Source organism: Haliotis rubra, unplaced genomic scaffold (assembly GCF_003918875.1).
Source record: "Haliotis rubra isolate DU_JTF1 unplaced genomic scaffold, ASM391887v1 Scf2, whole genome shotgun sequence".
In the NCBI taxonomy this organism is placed as follows: domain Eukaryota; kingdom Metazoa; phylum Mollusca; class Gastropoda; order Lepetellida; family Haliotidae; genus Haliotis; species Haliotis rubra.
In genome coordinates, this window is record NW_025766002.1 from 3,710,552 (window position 1) to 3,733,211 (window position 22,660).

General features: G+C 39.2%; 1 protein-coding gene across 1 annotated transcript in view; it reads left to right on the plus strand.

Annotated features, from left to right (window-relative positions):
* LOC124275224 (QRFP-like peptide receptor) overlaps nt 1–22,660 on the plus strand; it is a 92,567-nt gene that overhangs the window by 37,381 nt on the left and 32,526 nt on the right. The gene's annotated exons all lie outside the window — the stretch shown is intronic.

Below are 22,660 nucleotides of genomic sequence, written 5' to 3' on the forward strand. Positions count from 1 at the left end.
GCCGTGATATTGCTGGAATATTGCTAGAAGCGGCGTAAAACCACTCACTCACTCAAAATGGAATAGAACCAGTTCTCATTGATACCGTTGATAGTATGTTAATATGTTTTGAAAATCACCTCAATTGAAAATTGTGAATTTCTGTATGATGACTCCATGCAGCCTTGGATACAAGGGCCGGGTATACCCAGTTCATTCTTCAGAGATTTTTTCGTGTGAGGTAATAAAAAATATTTTCAATTGAAAACGCAAAGGTTGACTTGGAGATCTGCACATACTGAATTAAGTAAATTAGGAAAGGGAATGCCTGCACCCATTAGACTAATATGGGAGCACTTTTTCGGTTTTCAACCGACAAAGGAATACTGTGGTTCAAATAAGTATTTCCCCCTGGAGTTTCTGAAAAAACTACAGGTCACCATCGCGCTTCTGGCTCGAGCCAGCCACATGAATGGGCTGATGAGGCTTGGAAACTCGGTTGATTTCATCACTCCTTTGCAGTCAGTAGAAACAGCAATACATGACAGGCCCCATAATTACCGTAATCGCACTTACGACGTCCTGCCAGTGCCATAGGCAAATGCTGCCACTGTCAATTACTACAAATACATTAACAGCACATAACCACATAACAAACATGAGAGAAACCTAATGTATCGTCTACGTGACGTGTGGTAAGTCGTCAAGTAAAGGTACACAGTACAACCAGAAATTATTGCGAATTTAAGGATTGTAATTTTTTATATTTTTTTTCACTCATTACTCACGTATTAAATGTGAATATTAGCAGAACATAACTGAAAGACAGGTGAACAGTTAGTATTTTGTCAAATCACCATGGGCAGCAATGCAGGCTTCAATGCGGCGTGGCATACTACTGATCAAAGAAGTTAGAAAGTCGTGGTCCATGCTGTCCCAATATCGGACCACCTCTTCTTTCATTTCAGCAATATTTATCAGATTTTTCTTATTGACACTTTTCTTCATAAGTCCCCAAATATTTTCTATTGGATTTAGGTCAGGGCTACAGCTTGGCCAATCTAATAATGTCATATTTTGGGACCGAAACCAGGCCTGTGAATGCTTTGAACGATGTTTCGTGTCGTTGTCCTGCTGGAAAATCCAAACTTTCAATAGAACACGTGAGCAGATGGAAGTAAATGTCCCTCGAGAATATCTGTGTACCACTCACTGTTCATATTCCCTTCAAATACACAGAGGGGCGTTGCCCCTAACACAGATATGCCACCCCACACGTTAAATTTCAGACTGTACTTTGGGCGCTGATATAAAGGTTTTCCAGTTTGTTTGGTCCAGAATTTCAGTGTATTAAGAAACAGCTACACAGAACTTTCATCTGAGAAAATCACATTGTCCCAGTTAAAATGTCTATGCTGTAAGCACCAGTTCAACCTTCGCTCCTTTTGTTCAGGTTTCATGATCGGTGATGGAATTCCTCGACTTTTCTGCCAACCCATTGCATGCAGCTCAGTTCTAATTGTCTCCTTACAGACAGCCACAGTTCCTCTATCAATCATATCCAGCCTTAAGTTTTCTAAACTCCTTCGTTTGTTTTTAGAAACAAGAATACCAAGCCGCCTCCTGTCACCGACATTCAATTTTCTGGGCCTACCTGCGCCTCCCTGGTGCTCAATGCCATATCCATTTGCAATATTTTTCAAAACACGATAAACAGTGGACAAAGGGATGCCTGTTCCACTTGAAATCGCTTTAGCTGATCTGATGTCCTTGTTATAATACTCTAAAATCAACTTCCTCTGCTCTAAATCATCCATACTGAGGATCACTGAAAATGTCGTCTGCTAGCAAGTAAACAAAGGGGGATAACTCTTCACAAACTAATGAAAAAGGATTAACGGAGTTGTCTCTCTTGAATGAACCCAAGCACTTGATAGCTGGTCAAGGTTGTTTATACTAGAAATCCAATTAAATATATTCCTAAAATTCTCAATCATTTCTGGTAATACTATACCATCATCTGTAGTAAATTAACAGTTCCCTTACTGCTGGTAGTTAAAGGTCTTCCTGATCAGGATCTTTGATCATATTCGAGATTCTTCACATCTTCCCCACTTGAACTCCGCTGCCCGTCTCTTAACACTGGCAAAGGAGACACCCTAAAGCTGACACGATGTTAGCATGGATGGCTGTTGGTGTAGTATGCGTAATGTAAATATACGAGTAGGTAGCATGAGCTTGTAAACGTGCATCTTACTTTTTGATCAAGCAAGACAAATACATAGTTAAGGAGGTGGAGCTGAAAGGTCTATTAGCTGTGATACTGGTCAAACCTGACTCAAGGCTTGCTGATGTACATGTACGTAAACTAACCATCATACATTGTCGTTTACAAATATTCCTGCAACGGAAGAATCTGTGGCGATCCTCTTGTGGCAACACTAGTGTAATACCTCTGCCCCTTGGTTGATGAAGCTCGGTTAAATAGATGAATCCGTGCATAAAAAGATTAACTGAACCGAAGTGTGACCTTAAACGACGTAAAATCAATGTCTGATTTTGAATACACTACCCAAATGTGACGTCCAGATAATGTAGTTTTTGTCAGAAACGACCGAAGCGATCACTATCGGCGTTACTCCGACTTTTTTGCACGCTTTACAGCCTCTAACACCTTCCACGCTTTGAAGTTGGAAAGGCTATTTCCCCAGCTCGTGAAAATAAATCACTAATGTCGATATTGTGTTTTTTCTCTTGGATGTCCCTAACTGACATAACTGACATAATTCTCCCTATGTTTCCCCCAAGGAGCGGTGTATACACATGTACACATGTATTTCAGAGGTTTACCAGCCCTGGGAACAATTAATGAAGTTAAGCAGGAACAGGTTTTGTAAGCACTATAAGAGTTGTTTTCTGCGAGGTCTTTGCTATGTAAATAATAGCGAAATCATATCATATCACATCATTCTGTGAGAACAACATAGTTTTTGAGATGCGAATACTACATTCTACACGTTGAAAAGATCATACTAGATATACTCTCCCAAAAATGAAACGCATCATGAAAATAGCAATTTCATGTAGCAATGAATTAAAACGTGATTCATTTTACAAAAGGTTTTGCTCTGTTTATGAGTCCTTTGGTGTTTATGTTTTGAAACATCACAACAAAACGCACCATCCACAAAATACCCGTATTTAACAGCATGATTTTCAATTTCGGCGTGTAGTGTCACAGAATACACAATTCACATGCAATGCACGTGAAAGTTGGGGATCAGATAGTCTTAATGATGGGTATAAAAGGTTGAACGCTGTCTGTCGATTATTCACTGTATTTAGAATATTGTTGACGAAAGCAAAATGCCCCGTCTAAGCCAACCGTCATATCGCCATTGGTTGGCTTGAAGCTAGCTGGCCAGTCTCAACGTGCAGTTGCCCGACGCATGAATGTTCACCAAAGCACCATTTCACGGCTCTGGGAGAGATATCGCCGGCAGAATGCGGTAGCAGATGCCCCTCGTAGTGGGCGACGTCGAGCGACCACTGCGGCGTAGGATCGCTACATCCGGGTACATCACCTGCGTCATCGAACAGCTAAGGCGACCAGTACCGCTCGACAAATACCCGGATTGAGGAGGCTTTCTGCACAGACCGTCAGGAACAGGTTGAGAGAGGCTGGTTTACGTGCCAGAAGACCCTATTTTGGCCCTGTGCTTCGACAACAACATCGTCGACATCGAGTTCAATGGTGCACCAACGTTCAGGCCTGGAACCTACCAAATTGGCGTAGAATCTGGTTCAATGATGAATCACAATTTCTATTGGAACGACGAGGTGGAAGAATGCGGGTGTACAGACGTCGACGTGAACGTTTCGCCGACGCTTGCGTTCCCCAGGTGGACAGATTCGGCCGGGACAGTGTTATGATGTGGGAAGAGATCACCTGCCGTAGGAGAAGTGATTTGGTGATGATCCAATGCAACCTGACAGCTCAACGGTACTGTGACGAAATCCTACGCCCACACCTCTTTCCAATCATTGATCGCCAGAGGGAGTTGTTTCAACAGGACAATGCCAGGCCCCACACAGCACGTCACACTAGAGACTTCCTCCAGAACAACAACATCAATGTGCTCCCCTGGCCCTCAAGATCACCGGACTTAAACCCGATCGAACATCTGTTGAATGCCCTGGATAGACGGGTGCGACGCCGTAACCCTCAGCCCCAGACACTTCAACAACTCGCACAGGCACTACAGGCAGAGAGTGGGCTGCGATTGGGCAACACGAGATTCTGAGACTTATTCGTTCGATGCCGAGGCGATGCCGTGCAGTTCTGGATGCCCACGGTGGTCACACGGACTCATAAAGCCTACAAGATGTTTCAAAATAAACATATAAATACAGCTGAAATGCCTATATAAGTAAGTGCGTAATTGCATATTAATGTACTGTAACATTATTTCGTGACAATTGGAATATATCACGCTTTATGTGATCAATATTTGTAGGATTGTTCAAAGTCGTGGCTGCCAATGCCAGTAGTGAGGAAACACATGCGATGGGCCAGTATGACAGTGGAGTGAGTGAGTGTTGAACAGTCATTTGTATCAAAGCAGGCCAGGTTTGCTTTAAAAGTAAGTCTGAAATATTGAAGGTCTGGCACGTTTTCAAATTGGGGAGCGAGATGTTGACAAACCAAGGATCATGATCAGAGAGAATTGGGTTTCGAACCAAGATCAGTGGATGACAGCAACATTGAGGGATCTTTACAACACGTATTCGACCTCTGTATCGCCTCTTGAACTCCAGGTTTGTGCAGATAGCTATAGAATGGAACATGCAGACACTTTACAACTTCTACACTGGAGACCTCTTCGTTTGATTACTCACTCGCTGATATCGCTCAAGCTTGTTTAATCGATGGACGTGTAGAATGTATTTTAAAATGCACTAAAATGGTATAAATGACCTCGATAATGAAGACAACGAAGCATTTGATTCTAAACAAGAATACGCCATTGATCAATTTAGCTTGCATTGCGTTTTACAAACTGGGTAGAGTCCTGCATCTTGATGCTACTATTTGCTGATGACGTCATTATCGTGAAAGAAAATATCATTTTACTTAAAGCACCATCTGTTTAATGACATTCACAGTGTCTCAAGTATTTATTTCACCATATGTACTTTGCTAGATAAGGCATTGTGCTAAACACTGTGAGATTCCAACAGTAGGCCTTTAGATTAAGGACAGGTTCTTAAAACAATAAAGGCATTACACTTCAGCTAACATGGGTAATGTAAGACGTTACCGTCAACAACATTTAATATACGTTGCTGTCAGGTTCCATATTCAAATATTTTCTGTAAAGATAGTAGGGCCTAGTGTGTAGCGACCGTATGGAAAATCGGATTAAAATCCTTTTTCACAAACTGGTATCATCATTGGTCGAAACAAACCTATGATACTTCAGTTTCAATGAGTCAGTGTTTTCTGAGAAGCTTGTTCTGTCTGTGCGCCAGACAAACCCCAGTCAAACGGCTGCGACAGAAACTCATTTGTCTGTTAGTTGGGCGTGCTGAAAAGGAGCGAAAACTAGATTCATATCATAAGGTCATGTAAATGTGAAAATGTGATATGACATTGGCAAGAACGATGATGAAGACATACATCCTAAAAATTAAAAGAAAAACCTGCGGAAAAACGTTACAACAATAGATTACGTATAATCTTTGGTGACATCGTGTTTTTATTTAGTCGACACTTGTTTTTATCCGTGAAGATCAGGGTTAAAATATTGATCTTCAGTAACCTATACATGTCGTAAAAGGCGACTAACCGGATCGGGTGGTCATGCTCGCTGACTTGGTTGACACGTCATGGGTTCCCAATTGCGCAGATCGATGCTCATCCTGTTGATCACTGGATTGTCTCGTCCAGACTCGATTATTTACAGACCGACGCCATATAGCTGGAATATTGCTGAGTGCGGCGTAAAACAAAACTCACTCATGACATTTGCTTTACGGTGTCACCTTCAACGCATATTAGAAAGTAACATCATTTTGCTGTCAAAATGAGATGCGATTAAAATTCATATATCACATTAATGATAACATAAAGTCACTTTGATAATATCCGTCACCAAACTTCAGTGTTTTAATTGAGTTGTATTTACTCGATGATCTGCGTTTCGCATTTCAACTTTCTTTGAATAATGTAATGAGTTTTCATGACAAACGACTGTCATTCGTCGCCGACAAGGAACAAATGTCTTCATTAAAATGATTATGTGAATAAAAGTCGGTATCATGGGATTACAATAAACTATCAACCGGAGTTGAGAGGCACCAATTGTAATTGAGAAAATGTGTGATGAACAAATCAATGTATTTATCTTTTGAGAACACGAATATGACCTTGAATATTAACGTGAAAGACACTGATATCAACTAAAAGTCTTGAATGACCCTTAAGTAGTAGTTTCAGATTACAGATCTGTAAAATTCACATCTCTTCAAAGTTTATGAATTGCATGGATTGAAAAGGCGTTTGTAGAATTGAATTCACCAATTCAAGTCACAGTGGATTGGGAACTATGCGATAACATGACTGACGTATTGGCAATATAACCGCTTGACGATGAACTGTTTGGCGTATCAGAAAGGTCCCTTTGATAAAATATGTTATTTTGTGGCCTTAGAATGCTGGTCTTAGCGTTGCACAAATTGAAAATAATAAAACCAATTAATGTATGTTTGTATCAACATCTGACTGCAAACGGTTTTTTTGGGTCTCGGAAACCGATCGGCGATATTATCGCAGAAGGTAGAAATCACTTTGGGACTGCTACCGGAAGTCAAAGCACTGATCTCAGGTTGCAAGTGGTCGAGTAATCTACGCACTTGACAGTCTCCAGGATATTGGACAATTCCTCTGCCAAGAACACCGTCGTCACAAACAAGGCAACGTAGCTTTCGAGCCTACATGTTTGTAAGCCTGCGAGTTTTTACTGTTCGCTACTCTCTGCTGTGGGTTTTTAATGTTGTCGGGCAAAGATAAAAGCTATAGTTTCTTCAGGGGCATTCTGAATCTCCGGAAAGCTTAGGAGATTTCTCTAGGCGATAATCCTTGGGAAATGGAATTTTATCTGGCTCGTCTAACCTTTATCAACAAATGTCTAAATTTGTATCAGGTGAATTGTACCATTTAATCATATGAAAAAGGTTTTAACAATTTGATTGCAAAACAAGATATTGTTGTATACTTATAAACGAAATATATCCTTTTCGGCCAGCAATTACAGAAAGCATAAGTTTTTTTCATATCAGTTACATTCAACACACACATTCAATACTGTACATTTGTATAGCACAAGGTTTCTGTTTATAAATTCATTGTATTGTAAATGGTTATGGCCAGATGGTTATTTGCTAATACATTTTTTGTGTTTTTTACCCATTTACAATATTACATGAAAATCATAAATGAAGAGGAACTTCTATTCATAATATTTTTCTAATTTCAATTTGTCTTTTTGGATCTGACGTTGTTCACGTCGTCAACGTGTCAACTGCAGTTACGGTGAAACACCAACCGTCTGGTAGAAGTCTCGGACAACTGTGGTGTGGAAGTCTACAAATATGCTAGAAAAATACCCCTTGTCAATAAGAGCTTTACGAGCATCTAAGGCTCCACGATTCGCTATGCTGAAAATGCGACGCTTGAGTATGCCAGTAAATTGCGATCATGGGTTCAAATACCGATTTGTTCTGATGATATTTGAAGGTTTGTCAGCACCCTTCACGAAAGGCATAACTGTGGCAAGCGTATAAGCCCTGCATCACTTCAGACTTTCCAACCACCTCAAGCTGGCAGTCCGTGATATATTAGATGTCCTATTCAAAGCAGAGTTTAACCAAATTCACCCACTGAATCGGTAATTAGTTAACCCGTGAGGTATCGTTTACTATTTAAGTTCCTTCCTTGTCATCAGCATTTAAAAACATCCACCTTAATCAAATCGGAGATGATAAACGATATAAGTTATCACATTGAAAAATCAGACTGAAATATTAATCACTGAATTCATCAATGAGTGAGCCTGATATGTTTTTCATTATCGTTGCTGCGTCCAGTATTTGACAAGCCTTATAAATAAATGGATTTAATCTCAGATTCTTCTGAGAAACAGACGCTACAGGAGCACCAATATTAAATCGTTGTAGCAGTGATTGCCATATCTTCGAGAGCCTGAACTGTCGTTGTTATTGTGTGTCTTGGTTCAATCAGTGGTCACTCTCTGTGACACCTGTCAATGAAAATATCGGGGTCAGATTAAGTATGATGCTGACGAGCGTCCTTCTCGGTCATCGCCAAGGTCACTGGTTTCATTCACAGTCCTGAGGATCTTGGTTGGACATACTGACAGACGGACAAAATAGTTTATTTTTGTGTCACGTGAATGTACATGTCAAAAAATGGCAACGGTAAAAAGACATAGAAAAATACAGACACCAGGCCAGATGGCCAATGAGACACACTAGACAATATGTGCATAAAATGTATAAAATATAAGATTAAAACATTAAGGAGTATCACACATATGAAAGACCTAAGGAAAAAGAAAGAAACTCATCATTTGTTGGCCAATATACAGCTGCGAGATACAGTTGCATCGTGGCGGTAAACTTATATCGTAATCAGCAGGTTACTCAATAGAATTTACCGTTACGTGATTGACGTCAGTAACAGTATCTTTGTCTTTCATTGACAGTGCTCAGCAAATGTTGTGACGCATAGCAAAAGTTGAGAGTATGTGTGTTCGCAAATCGCAAAAGATCTTGTATATGTAAAATGGGTATGCTTGATTACTTAAAAATATCCGACGCAATCCCCGACTGTTTCCCTGAATCATGCTGGTTATATATAATTGACAAGAGCAAAACCTTCACGTCCACGTGTTCATTCGTTCGATTATTTAGTCAGTAGAATCGGATGTCAAAGAAAAAGTTTGTCAGATAAGTGCAAAACATGGAGTTTCAATCAAGACACATAGCTATTCCAAAAAGGGAATCTTTTCAGTAATCAGTCGCCAAACATTTGATTTTTACAGATCATAATTATTTAAGTTCAATGGAGTAGTTTATGTTGAAAGCTTCTAACGATACTTTTCTTTGAAAGGTATAACTACATACACGTTTAATGGCAAAACACCACGTATACATCTGTACATATTAACTTTCCGTTCAATAGTAAAACATATGATTCTATGATGTTTGCAATTCACAACTTCTTCGGTACGACCAAGCTTTTTCTTGTCATCGTGATTTCAATGAGCTCCATAAGACTCTTAATGATATAAAAAAGTTGACATTTCCTAATTTGACTCAGCAGTAAAAAAATTATATCCGATGCACTTCCCAGTTTTGAAGTGTACTACAGGCTCTTTGTTTTTTTCAGATGAACAAGTCTTTGACTTTGACTTTTACTAGCCTTGCATGTGTTTATCACGGGTACCACTGGTGTAAATTACGCGCACCTTTTTGCGAACACCTGGCATCAACACTAGTTGAAAGTGATTCATAAACATACATGTGCGTACATGATGTTTTAACAGATAAATCTTTGGTTCGTGGAAAGGGCTGTATCATATAAAACTCCTATCTCAGGAACAAATGGTCTATAAGTGTCGGTAAAATCTTTGTTTTATGCAAGAGTTTTACGGGGCAAGACTATCACGCTGAAAACCATTGGCTACTTGGAGTACCCAAAGCGGGGACCTTCACAGCAAAACCTGCTTTTAACATTACGTCTTTCAAAAAACACTTCAGGTCTTACTCTGTGTCATACAAAAAGGTTTTACTTTTGTACAAATTAAAGTTAATGTTTTTTTTTGATTTGTTGAGAGTCAACATTTTATTCATTAGAATTGTATAAGCATCTACCTATATCTAATTAGTGTTTAGTTGCGTAACCCATTGTCCCACTACGTCAACGGGGCTAGTCTGGATCACTGAGCGCACATTTTGCAACAGTGTGCGTGGCCCATTAATCTTCCTGCCTTGCCAGCACACTAATGAACGCTAAACTGAATGAATGGATTTTGCTTTACGCCGCACTGTAAAAACAAATTCCAGCAACGGCACATAAGGTAAATGAATGTTTTTAAACATCTCATTTTAAACAGTGGTATATATTAAATAAATGCTACATGTTTCATTAAGGTGGGTAACAATCTATATAGATGTCGGTTTAAAAGTCGGTCTCGGTACGAGGAGTAAGAGTTGGGGAGAGGGCAGTATTTCAGTTATATCACATATCAGCATGGTATGTGAGCCGTAAAGGGCTTCAACGGCCTGTAATTGTTGCGTCTCACTGCGACAAGACGGGACATACCCGCCGCCGTGTTTATTTTGAAATAAGGTTAATAGCTGCCAGACCAATGGGAAGTACGACATCCCGCAGTGATCATGTCTCTGCCTCGGGCACGTCTCCTTCAACACGAGGCACTGAAGCTCACGTTATGTAAATCCGGTATTCACTCAGGAGAAAGGAGAAACCTTTTATATGGCAAGACACTTTGTTTACAGTGTATATAGGCACTTGTCTGATAATAGTTACAATACGACAGACGTTTCTTTGTCTAGAATGAGTGTAATATGCTTAAGATGCCGGATACTCGGTGCGCGTCCTCGGTTCTTTGAAAGATATATTCTTCAATTTTACTGGAAACCTCCCATAATATGTAACTCTTGACACGAAAAAAATTCAAATCAAACGTTTTCGTGTAAACTGCCTGTGAAAACGCTAACACATTTCTAGGCAACTACTTTGGGAAGAATGTAACAATTTTAAGCGTTAGACTTGCAGTGTATGTATCTCCTTTAAAAATGATGAGAGGATATTTATTGATTAGAACTGTGTTTAGTGTTGTCCAGTTGCCAGGTTGAGCCTAGATTATGTTCATTTTATATTACCAGAGACAGAGGCAGTCCATGAAGCCATTTAAAAAAATGATGCCTGTTTTATAAATGATGAAATCAAACGCATCGTATCAACTAGTTTTAAAAAAGTTAACTTGTTAATTACACTGTAGATAAGAACTGTTAGATAAAACTGTGCACCTATCTTTCTTTTACTACTACAGTGTGACGGCAGGGTGAAATTCCTTTATTTCGGTTAGCCAGTGTCAGAAAAGCTTCATAATATTCTCGGGCTGCGTATGTTTGTCTGATATTCACAGCGCCCAGTACACCCTTGTGATATGATGTCAGGAGCCAGACTGTGCCAGGTTATCAGAGCAGTTATCTGAAATGTCGTCATTCATTTTTCTTAACATATTCAGTTGAACCTCTTGCAGTATGTGTCGATATATAAAATGTAATGTTTTGGGTTTTTAGTTTTCATGTTATTTGCTTTTAGAATTTGTCTACAAGCGAACGTAGTGTGCACACGCTACAAATTTGTATGTGATAATTCAATATCAGCAGCGTCAGCGGAATAGTCGTGCACATGTGGATATTTAGCCCTAACGATCGCGGAATAGTCGTGCACATGAGTCTATTTAGCCCTAAAAACAGCGGAATAGTCGTGCACATGTGGATATTTAGCACTAACTACCGCGGAATAGTCGTGCACATATGGATATTTAGCCCTAACAACAGCGGAATAATCGTGCACATGTGTATATTTAGCTCTAACGATCGCGGAATAGTCGTGCACATGTGTATATTTAGCCCTAACAACAGCGGAATAATCGTGCACATGTGGATATTTAGCCCTAACGATCGCGGAATAGTCGTGCACATGTGGATATTTAGCCCTAACAACAACGGAATAGTCGTGCACATGTGGATATTTAGCCCAAACGACCGCGGAATAGTCGTGCACATGTGGATATTTAGCCCTACCAACAGCGGAATAGTCGTGCACATGTGGATATTTAGCACTAACCATCGCGGAATAGTCGTGCACATGTGGATATTTAGCCCCTAACGACCGCGGAATAATAGTCGTGCACATGTGTATATTTAGCCCTAGCAACAGCGGAATAATCGTGCACATGAGTCTATTTAGCCCTAACTACCGAGGAATCGTCGTGCACATGTGGCTATTTAGCCCTTACTACCGCGGAATAGTCGTGCATCATGTGGATATTTAGCCCTAACGATCGCGGAATAGTTGTGCACATGTGTATATTTAGCCCCTAACAACAGCGGAATAGTCGTGCACATGTGGATATTTAACCCTAACAACAGAGGAATAGTCGTGCACATGTGGATATTTAGCCGTAACGACCGCGGAATAGTCGTGCACATGTGGATATTTAGCCCTTACGACCACGGAATAGTCGTACACATGTGGATATTTAGCCTTAACGATCGCAGAATAGTCGTGCACATGTGGATATTTAGCCCTACCTACCGCGGTATAGTCGTGCACATGTGGATATTTAGCCCTAACAACAGCGGAATAATCGTGCACATGAGTCTATTTAGCCCTAACGACCGCGGAATAGTCGTGCACATGTGTATGTTAACCCTAACTACCGCAGAATAGTCATGCACATGTGTATATTTAGCCCTACTACAGCTGTATAGTCGTGCACATGTGTATATTTAGCTCTAAGAACAACGGAATAGTCGTGCACATGTGTATATTTAGCCTTAACGATCGCGGAATAGTCGTGCACATGTGTATATTTAACCCTAACGACCGCAGAATAGTCATGCACATGTGTATATTTAGCCCTAACTACCGCGGAATAGTCATGCACATGTGTATATTTAGCCCTAAGAACAGCGGAATAGTCGTGCACATGTGTATATTTAGCCTTAACGATCGCGGAATAGTCGTGCACATGTGTATATTTAGCCCTAACAACAGCGGAATAATCGTGCACATGCGATATTAAACCGTAACAGCAGCGGAATAATCGTGCACATGTATATATTTAGCCCTAACAAGAGCGGAATAATCGTGCACATGTGGATATTTAGTCCTAACAAGAGCGGAATAGTCGTGCACATTTGATATTTTGCTCTAGCAACAGCGGAATAATCGTGCACATGAGTCTATTTAGTCCTAACAAGTGTGGACTTCAGATGCTACATGTGTATATTTATTACTAACGACTGTGGGGTACTCATGCTACAGGTTTATATTTAGCACCAATGAATGTCATTCTACATATACCTGTGAATCAGACACCATGTGTGTATTTAGCAAAACGGAATGTCGGCCACTCATTGTCAATGTATGTATCTAAAACATACGACTCCACTCAATGTTACCAAATATATTTTGGCATATCGACACTTGGTCATGCACCCATATATATGTATGCATTTATCATAACTAACCACTCCATGTAACATGTAAACATGTATTTAGCTTATTTGCTCTTGAAAGTTTCTAGGAGTTGTGATTCATATGGTGTCTCCTTTGGTAAGTAGCGTTGTTTGAAATAAGCCTCCTGTGGGTACCTGATAGGATCAAGTCACACAGTGACCTTCCAGCACCTCACAAGCAGCTTAGTTTGTATTCTCCCTGGGAGCGGAACATGAATAAGTGCGAAAACACAGTGATCCAGTGAAAGTGATGTTAGTTAGTCATAGCTAAGAACCACATTGAGTATGGAGTTATGTCCTTTACAGCCTGGTCATTATGATTTCATATTACTTGCGGTTGACTCTTTTCTGACATTAATTTGGTACCTAGGATCAATGGACACAGTTTGTGTAAAACCTGCGTAGGCAATACATTTTGTTTTAAGGAATTACATATCTGAAAATTACATCTTGTGATCCTTGTTGCCACCATCCAGCAGGTGGCAAGTATTAAGTGTTTAATTTAGTAATAAATGGGAGAATCTTTGATTTAGTAATATACAGGTGAATCTTTCTTTTATGTTTCTCACGTCTCGTTGAGAATATTCCCTGAAATAATGCATTCCCTCAAGCTCCCATTTATTGGCTCCATAGGGAACGCTTCTGGTTTACATTTGAATTATGGCTGTTATTGTCCCACTGATAAATACTACCCGGAATCAATCTGCGGTTTATGACTGAAATGTAATTGTGTATATATATATGTAAATATGCGCAGCTAACTGAACTATAAAATTACGAGATGCATTTGTGATCTTCCATCCCCTAAAGAATCTATAAGGTTACTATTTTTCACATATGAATAGAGAAAAGCTTTGAAGCTGCATAAGTGAGCAACTCTGGCTCCATGCTGGCACCATGCTTTTATTCAAAACCCTCACTTGTCAACAACTTTTCAAATAATAGGAACCCTAAAATCACCTGTAACAACCAGTCAGTTCTTAAAAATCACATTCTGTCCAACGCCTATCTCTAGAGAGCTCTCAGAATTGATCTGATTTATTGCACAGGGACATACGTCCTTACATTCTCCATTTCTTTGTGTTATTTCTTTAGCCTTGGGACTTCAGATATACGTCATGGTATGGGCTCTGGTGTGGAGGGTGGGTATAGCATAATATAGGGTTACAGTCTCTATTTTGTCATACAAACGTCTCATGGAAACATTTTAAAATGAAAACCAAGTTTGAAAAGAAATATATCCATAAAACATATTTCCCAAGAGGGTTTTAATAACTTCTAACGGTGTTTCAAAATCTGCAATTGAATTCAGTGTGATTTTTACATTTTATGATTATTCTTTGGACTGCATACATAACGTCAGTGCAAAAGAGTATCCAGTCTTCACTATTCTAAATAAAAAAGCAAAATAGAAACACATAATGATTGATAAATACATCGAAATATGAAATATCTTGGAAATATCTACATTAACATGCTTAAAATGTGCTGAAAACACATACGAGGCTTCTTCAGATTTAAACATGTTTAAATATGTAATGTTTAAAACCGAACACACATTTGATATGTTTTATCTAACACTGATTGGCTCTAAAGACATTAAATGAACTATACACCTAGAATCAAAATACGGATAAAATGATTGTGTAATATATATTGAAATTTGGTGTGCAAAATCAGATCCATGCACTACAAGACATATATCACAATAGCTTGGAACAGACTTGGTACAATATACATCTGACAATATGACAAATAGAACAGGCTAGGATAATGGTACCCAAAGCGGGACCTTCACAGCAAAACCTGCTTTTAACATTACGTCTTTCAAAAACACTTCAGGTCTTACTCTGTGTCATACAAAAAGGTTTTACTTTTGTACAAATTAAAGTTAATGTTTTTTTGATTTGTTGAGAGTCAACATTTTATTCATTAGAATTGTATAAGCATCTACCTATATCTAATTAGTGTTTAGTTGCGTAACCCATTGTCCCACTACGTCAACGGGGCTAGTCTGGATCACTGAGCGCACATTTTGCAACAGTGTGCGTGGCCCATTAATCTTCCTGCCTTGCCAGCACACTAATGAACGCTAAACTGAATGAATGGATTTTGCTTTACGCCGCACTGTAAAAACAAATTCCAGCAACGGCACATAAGGTAAATGAATGTTTTTAAACATCTCATTTTAAACAGTGGTATATATTAAATAAATGCTACATGTTTCATTAAGGTGGGTAACAATCTATATAGATGTCGGTTTAAAAGTCGGTCTCGGTACGAGGAGTAAGAGTTGGGGAGAGGGCAGTATTTCAGTTATATCACATATCAGCATGGTATGTGAGCCGTAAAGGGCTTCAACGGCCTGTAATTGTTGCGTCTCACTGCGACAAGACGGGACATACCCGCCGCCGTGTTTATTTTGAAATAAGGTTAATAGCTGCCAGACCAATGGGAAGTACGACATCCCGCAGTGATCATGTCTCTGCCTCGGGCACGTCTCCTTCAACACGAGGCACTGAAGCTCACGTTATGTAAATCCGGTATTCACTCAGGAGAAAGGAGAAACCTTTTATATGGCAAGACACTTTGTTTACAGTGTATATAGGCACTTGTCTGATAATAGTTACAATACGACAGACGTTTCTTTGTCTAGAATGAGTGTAATATGCTTAAGATGCCGGATACTCGGTGCGCGTCCTCGGTTCTTTGAAAGATATATTCTTCAATTTTACTGAAACCCTCCCATAATATGTAACTCTTGACACGAAAAAATTCAAATCAAACGTTTTCGTGTAAACTGCCTGTGAAAACGCTAACACATTTCTAGGCAACTACTTTGGGAAGAATGTAACAATTTTAAGCGTTAGACTTGCAGTGTATGTATCTCCTTTAAAAATGATGAGAGGATATTTATTGATTAGAACTGTGTTTAGTGTTGTCCAGTTGCCAGGTTGAGCCTAGATTATGTTCATTTTATATTACCAGAGACAGAGGCAGTCCATGAAGCCATTTAAAAAAATGATGCCTGTTTTATAAATGATGAAATCAAACGCATCGTATCAACTAGTTTTAAAAAAGTTAACTTGTTAATTACACTGTAGATAAGAACTGTTAGATAAAACTGTGCACCTATCTTTCTTTTACTACTACAGTGTGACGGCAGGGTGAAATTCCTTTATTTCGGTTAGCCAGTGTCAGAAAAGCTTCATAATATTCTCGGGCTGCGTATGTTTGTCTGATATTCACAGCGCCCAGTACACCCTTGTGATATGATGTCAGGAGCCAGACTGTGCCAGGTTATCAGAGCAGTTATCTGAAATGTCGTCATTCATTTTTCTTAACATATTCAGTTGAACCTCTTGCAGTATGTGTCGATATATAAAATGTAATGTTTTGGGTTTTTAGTTTTCATGTTATTTGCTTTTAGAATTTGTCTACAAGCGAACGTAGTGTGCACACGCTACAAATTTGTATGTGATAATTCAATATCAGCAGCGTCAGCGGAATAGTCGTGCACATGTGGATATTTAGCCCTAACGATCGCGGAATAGTCGTGCACATGAGTCTATTTAGCCCTAAAAACAGCGGAATAGTCGTGCACATGTGGATATTTAGCACTAACTACCGCGGAATAGTCGTGCACATATGGATATTTAGCCCTAACAACAGCGGAATAATCGTGCACATGTGTATATTTAGCTCTAACGATCGCGGAATAGTCGTGCACATGTGTATATTTAGCCCTAACAACAGCGGAATAATCGTGCACATGTGGATATTTAGCCCTAACGATCGCGGAATAGTCGTGCACATGTGTATATTTAGCCCTAACAACAGCGGAATAAACGTGCACATGAGTCTATTTAGCCCTAACAAGTGTGGACTTCTGATGCTACATGTGTATATTTATTACTAACGACTGTGGGGTACTAATGCTACAGGTTTATGTTTAGCACCAGTGAATGTCATTCTACATATACCTGTGAATCAGACACCATGTGTGTATTTAGCAAAACGGAATGTCGGCCACTCATTGTCAATGTATGTATCTAAAACATACGACTGTTGTCCACTCAATGTTACCAAATATATTTTGGCATATCGACACTTGGTCATGCACCCATATATATGTATGCATTTATCATAACCAACCACTCCATGTAACATGTAAACATGTATTTAGCTTTGCTCTTGAAAGGTTCTAGGGAGTTGTGGCTCATATGGTGTCTCCTTTGGTAAGTAGCGTTGTTTGAAATAAGCCTCCTGTGGGTACCTGATAGGATCAAGTCACACAGTGACCTTCCAGCACCTCACAAGCAGCTTAGTTTGTATTCTCCCCTGGGAGCGGAACATGAATAAGTGCGAAAACACAGTGATGCAGTGAAAGGGATGTTAGTTAGTCATAGCTAAGAACCACATTGGGTATGGAGTTATGTCCTTTACAGCCTGGTCATTATGATTTCATATTACTTGCGGTTGACTCTTTCGACATTAATTTGGTACCTAGGATCAATGGACACAGTTTGTGTAAAACCTGCGTAGGCAATACATTTTGTTTTAAGGAATTACATATCTGAAAATTACATCTTGTGATCCTTGTTGCCACCATCCAGCAGGTGGCAAGTATTAAGTGTTTAATTTAGTAATAAATGGGAGAATCTTTGATTTAGTAATATACAGGTGAATCTTTCTTTTATGTTTCTCACGTCTCGTTGAGAATATTCCCTGAAATAATGCATTCCCTCAAGCTCCCATTTATTGGCTCCATAGGGAACGCTTCTGGTTTACATTTGAATTATGGCTGTTATTGTCCCACTGATAAATACTACCCGGAATCAATCTGCGGTTTATGACTGAAATGTAATTGTGTATATATATTGTAGATATGCGCAGCTAACTGAACTATAAAATTACGAGTTGGATTTGTGATCTTCCATCCCCTAAAGAATCTATAAGGTTACTATTTTTCACATATGAATAGAGAAAAAGCTTTGAAGCTGCATAAGTGACCATCTCTGGCTCCATGCTGGCACCATGCTTTTTATTCAAAACCCTCACTTGTCAACAACTTTTCAAATAATAGGAACCCTAAAATCACCTGTAACAACCAGTCAGTTCTTAAAAATCACATTCTGTCCAACGCCTATCTCTAGAGAGCTCTCAGAATTGATCTGATTTATTGCACAGGACATACGTCCTTACATTCTCCATTTCTTTGTGTTATTTCTTTAGCCTTGGGACTTCAGATATACGTCATGGTATGGGCTCTGGTGTGGAGGGTGGGTATAGCATAATATAGGGTTACAGTCTCTATTTTGTCATACAAACGTCTCATGGAAACATTTTAAAATGAAAACCAAGTTTGAAAAGAAATATATCCATAAAACATATTTCCCAAGAGGGTTTTAATAACTTCTAACGGTGTTTCAAAATCTGCAATTGAATTCAGTGTGATTTTTACATTTTATGATTATTCTTTGGACTGCATACATAACGTCAGTGCAAAAGAGTATCCAGTCTTCACTATTCTAAATAAAAAAGCAAAATAGAAACACATAATGATTGATAAATACATCGAAATATGAAATATCTTGGAAATATCTACATTAACATGCTTAAAATGTGCTGAAAACACATACGAGGCTTCTTCAGATTTAAACATGTTTAAATATGTAATGTTTTACATCCAAACCGAACACACATTTGATATGTTTTATCTAACACTGATTGGCTCTAAAGACATTAAATGAACTATACACCTAGAATCAAAATACGGATAAAATGATTGTGTAATATATATTGAAATTTGGTGTGCAAATCAGATCCATGCGCTACAAGACATATATCACAATAGCTTGGAACAGACTTGGTACAATATACATCTGACAATATGACAAATAGAACAGGCTAGGATAATGATGGCTAGGACTAACTCCACATGTAGTAGGTTAAGTTGCCTGTTGTTTTCAATATGTGAAGTTCATGACTAGAATTGGTCTTCAGTAATCCATACTTGTCGTAAGTCGACTAACGGGATCGGTTGGTCAGTTGGTATGTTGACACATGTCATCGGATCCCAGCTGCGTACATTGAAGCTCATACTGTTGATCATATTAGGATTATCTGGTCCAGACTCGATTATCTACAGACCGGTGTCATACAGCTGAAATATTATATATATATATATATAGCTGAGTGCGGCGTTAAACAACAAATCCAAAACCTGTAACAGTTGTTTTCTGTAGTGTATCGTATGACGAATAGTGTGATATGGGAAACGGAAGGTGACGTTGAAAGTACATATGATTATTACGACTGATTCCTGATTATTACGACCGGTTCCTGATATTTAAAGACCGCTTCCGTGGTGTAGTGGTTAGAGCATCCGCCTGCAGAGCGGAAGGTCGCGGGTTCGATACCCGACCGCGTCATACCAAAAGACGTTAAAATATGGTCCTTGTTGGTCCCTGCCTGGCGCTCGGCATTAGTGGGTACAACAAGGACTGGTCGGCTCGGAGTCAGTATAATGTGTCTGAGTGGGGTATCCATGCTTCACTGCGGCATGGTATCTCAGTGGGCTAGCACTATAAAACCAGCTTCAGTCTGGGCTAGAACAAGCAGCCGCACATACACACACACGCATGCACGTCGTCATATGAGCGAAATATTCTCAAGTACGACGTTAAATCCAATTTCACCTCACCTCACCTGATATTTCAAAGCTACATGTACTCCAATCCTTCCATGTCCTCATTTACCGAAAAAAAAACCCAAACAAATGTATACAAAAGACAACTTTTTGAAGGTATCTGTACAGTGACTTTCAAGTTGAGTTATTGTTCTCTCGACTTATCATTCGATTACTGTAGTTTACGCTTACAAGTGCTGGGCATCATGCAAGTGTTCTTAATACTTTTCACTCGCTTGATTGGATGTTACAACATATATGACCTCTAGATGGTAAATATGTCTTGCTGGAACCTTTGACCGTTCCAGATCAAATGCCGAAGACGATGAAGGAAACAATGCAAACTTATGACAGAGAAATTCCAAACTTTGCCCAACATTGGCTAATCTTCGTGTATTGTTAAAGCACTGTATAGTCACAATACAAGCGTTATTTACAATAAATAATGGTAAAAATAGTAATGTCGTATCTTCAATCGCAGAGCATTTCTGATTCAAGAATTGACACACGCCCCGGCTAATGATGCAACCTCAACAAACAATGGTCTCAACACCATGATGTGATACTTGTTGCATTCAGTTTAAGATAAGTATTAAGTACATCGATGACTGTGAGACGTGGACCTAAATGCTCCGACATAGGATACGTGAAGGGGCAAATGGCCACAGAAATATGAAGCTATTCCTCTTATCATAAATCTGTGTGCAATAGATTAATAATATTCATTGCTGTGGTTCATGTCTTTGGAGTAAAGAAAGACAGGTTGTTGTTCAGTAATTACGTTTCCTCGTATCGCAGAGTATCTTTATACAGGAATCCAGGAGCGTCTATCACTCTATCAATCGATATGTATTCGTCCAAAGTTATTGAATGAAACTAGCCCTGTGCTCAAACGTGTAACATAACGTACTCTGTTCCCCAAACAAAACAGTTTGGGAACTCGAATCAATGAAGGTAACATCTCGGCTGGGAATCGTGGCCAAGTGTGTCTGGAAAATGTCAGTATTGGCCACTTGAACAAAATCCAGTCCTCTTTTGAATCCCCAAAATGACATTGGCCATCACCTCTGTTACATAAATATCAGTACTAAGTCGCAGCCTGGATGATGTAATCAATGAAAATGCCGTTGGTTGATGGGAAAGGATAATATTTGATCACAGATAACACTAAGGTGGATCAACATATTGTGGGCCCAGGGTGTAGCTGGATCATTTATCAAAATATTCCAATTGATTCTGGCAACATGGAGATTTTAACACGACATATTCCATATCGGGGATCGCTTTGTCAGGCTAAATTACACAAGAACGTCAACAATTATTAATGGCTAGGACAGGCAAAAAATACGGAAATGAAGAATTTTTATAGATCACAACGCTGTGAAGGAACATAAGTTGTAAACATATGCATATTGTGACATTGATGAAGGGAAAGCCGGGCCGTTACTTTAACCATTGTTATCGTCGGTGTGCATGATATATAACCCTATGCGTTTATCCGTTATCTGCCGAAATTCTGTCCCCACCCCCACCCACCCACACAGCCAAACACGTACTCCCTCACTCACCCACTCAACAACAAACACAACCTCTTCACTCACTCATAATGACAAAGGCACAACCTGATGCTTACTCCTGGGTTTTGTCAACTTTACCAAAATATATATCTGCGGCAAGCATCCCAGTGGTTTCTATTAATGCTGATTGCCATTCTTCAAATCAGGCATGTTGAAACCTGCATGGAACTATCACAGATTTTGTCATATCAGTTAATAGATAGATATATTTCACTTCAATTCATTTGGTCCCAAATGTGTACCATACGGATGTCTGATTGCCTGACTCATGAGCGTTATATATTTTTCATACAAAAAAGCAGAACGTTTTTCTTCATACATGCCTGCTTTAACAAAAAGTGTACCTATATCAATTATTCTCTCATTCATATGAAACGTGGATGAAGTTTTACTTTAATATTTTACCTGATTTAAAAAACGTCTCACGATTTATTGATGTCTCTGAGCTGCAAGAAGGTTAACATTGCCTCATCTGGTTTCCTGGTGTGTGTTCATTCATAATGCAATGCCAAGGTGTAATGGCACAGGAACCTCATTAGGATAGTGTGTTTTTTCGCATGTTCGTAATGGGCCAGCTGTTTCACCACTTTCATTCACAGACAAATACAATTATCCGTATTTCCATAGTGGGTTATATTCCAAGACATATTTTGTTAGCCTGCCACCGATGACGCTATCATTTATAAAATCGTTACTTGCATATGTGTCGTTGTATTGTGTATGTGATTATTCCAAAACAACGTGAGACACGCGTTTGGGACAGTTCCCTTGAAAATTGTAATGAGGTGAAATAACAACTGGATATACGGCTCACCAAACAATCAAAATCAGCAATTCATAACTCTAAAAAAAGTTACTCTGCTTCATATAAAGGTCAATAAACAATATTTTGTTCTGAAAGTAAATAATGCACTTTAAAGCCGGGATTCACAAATGGCACGTGTATATTTTTGTTGAGGGCACAATACATACTCGAGTGTTTTTGTTAATGTGAACAGCACACAAGGTGCTCATAAAAACAACTTGTGTATAGCAAGCAACAATTACGCAA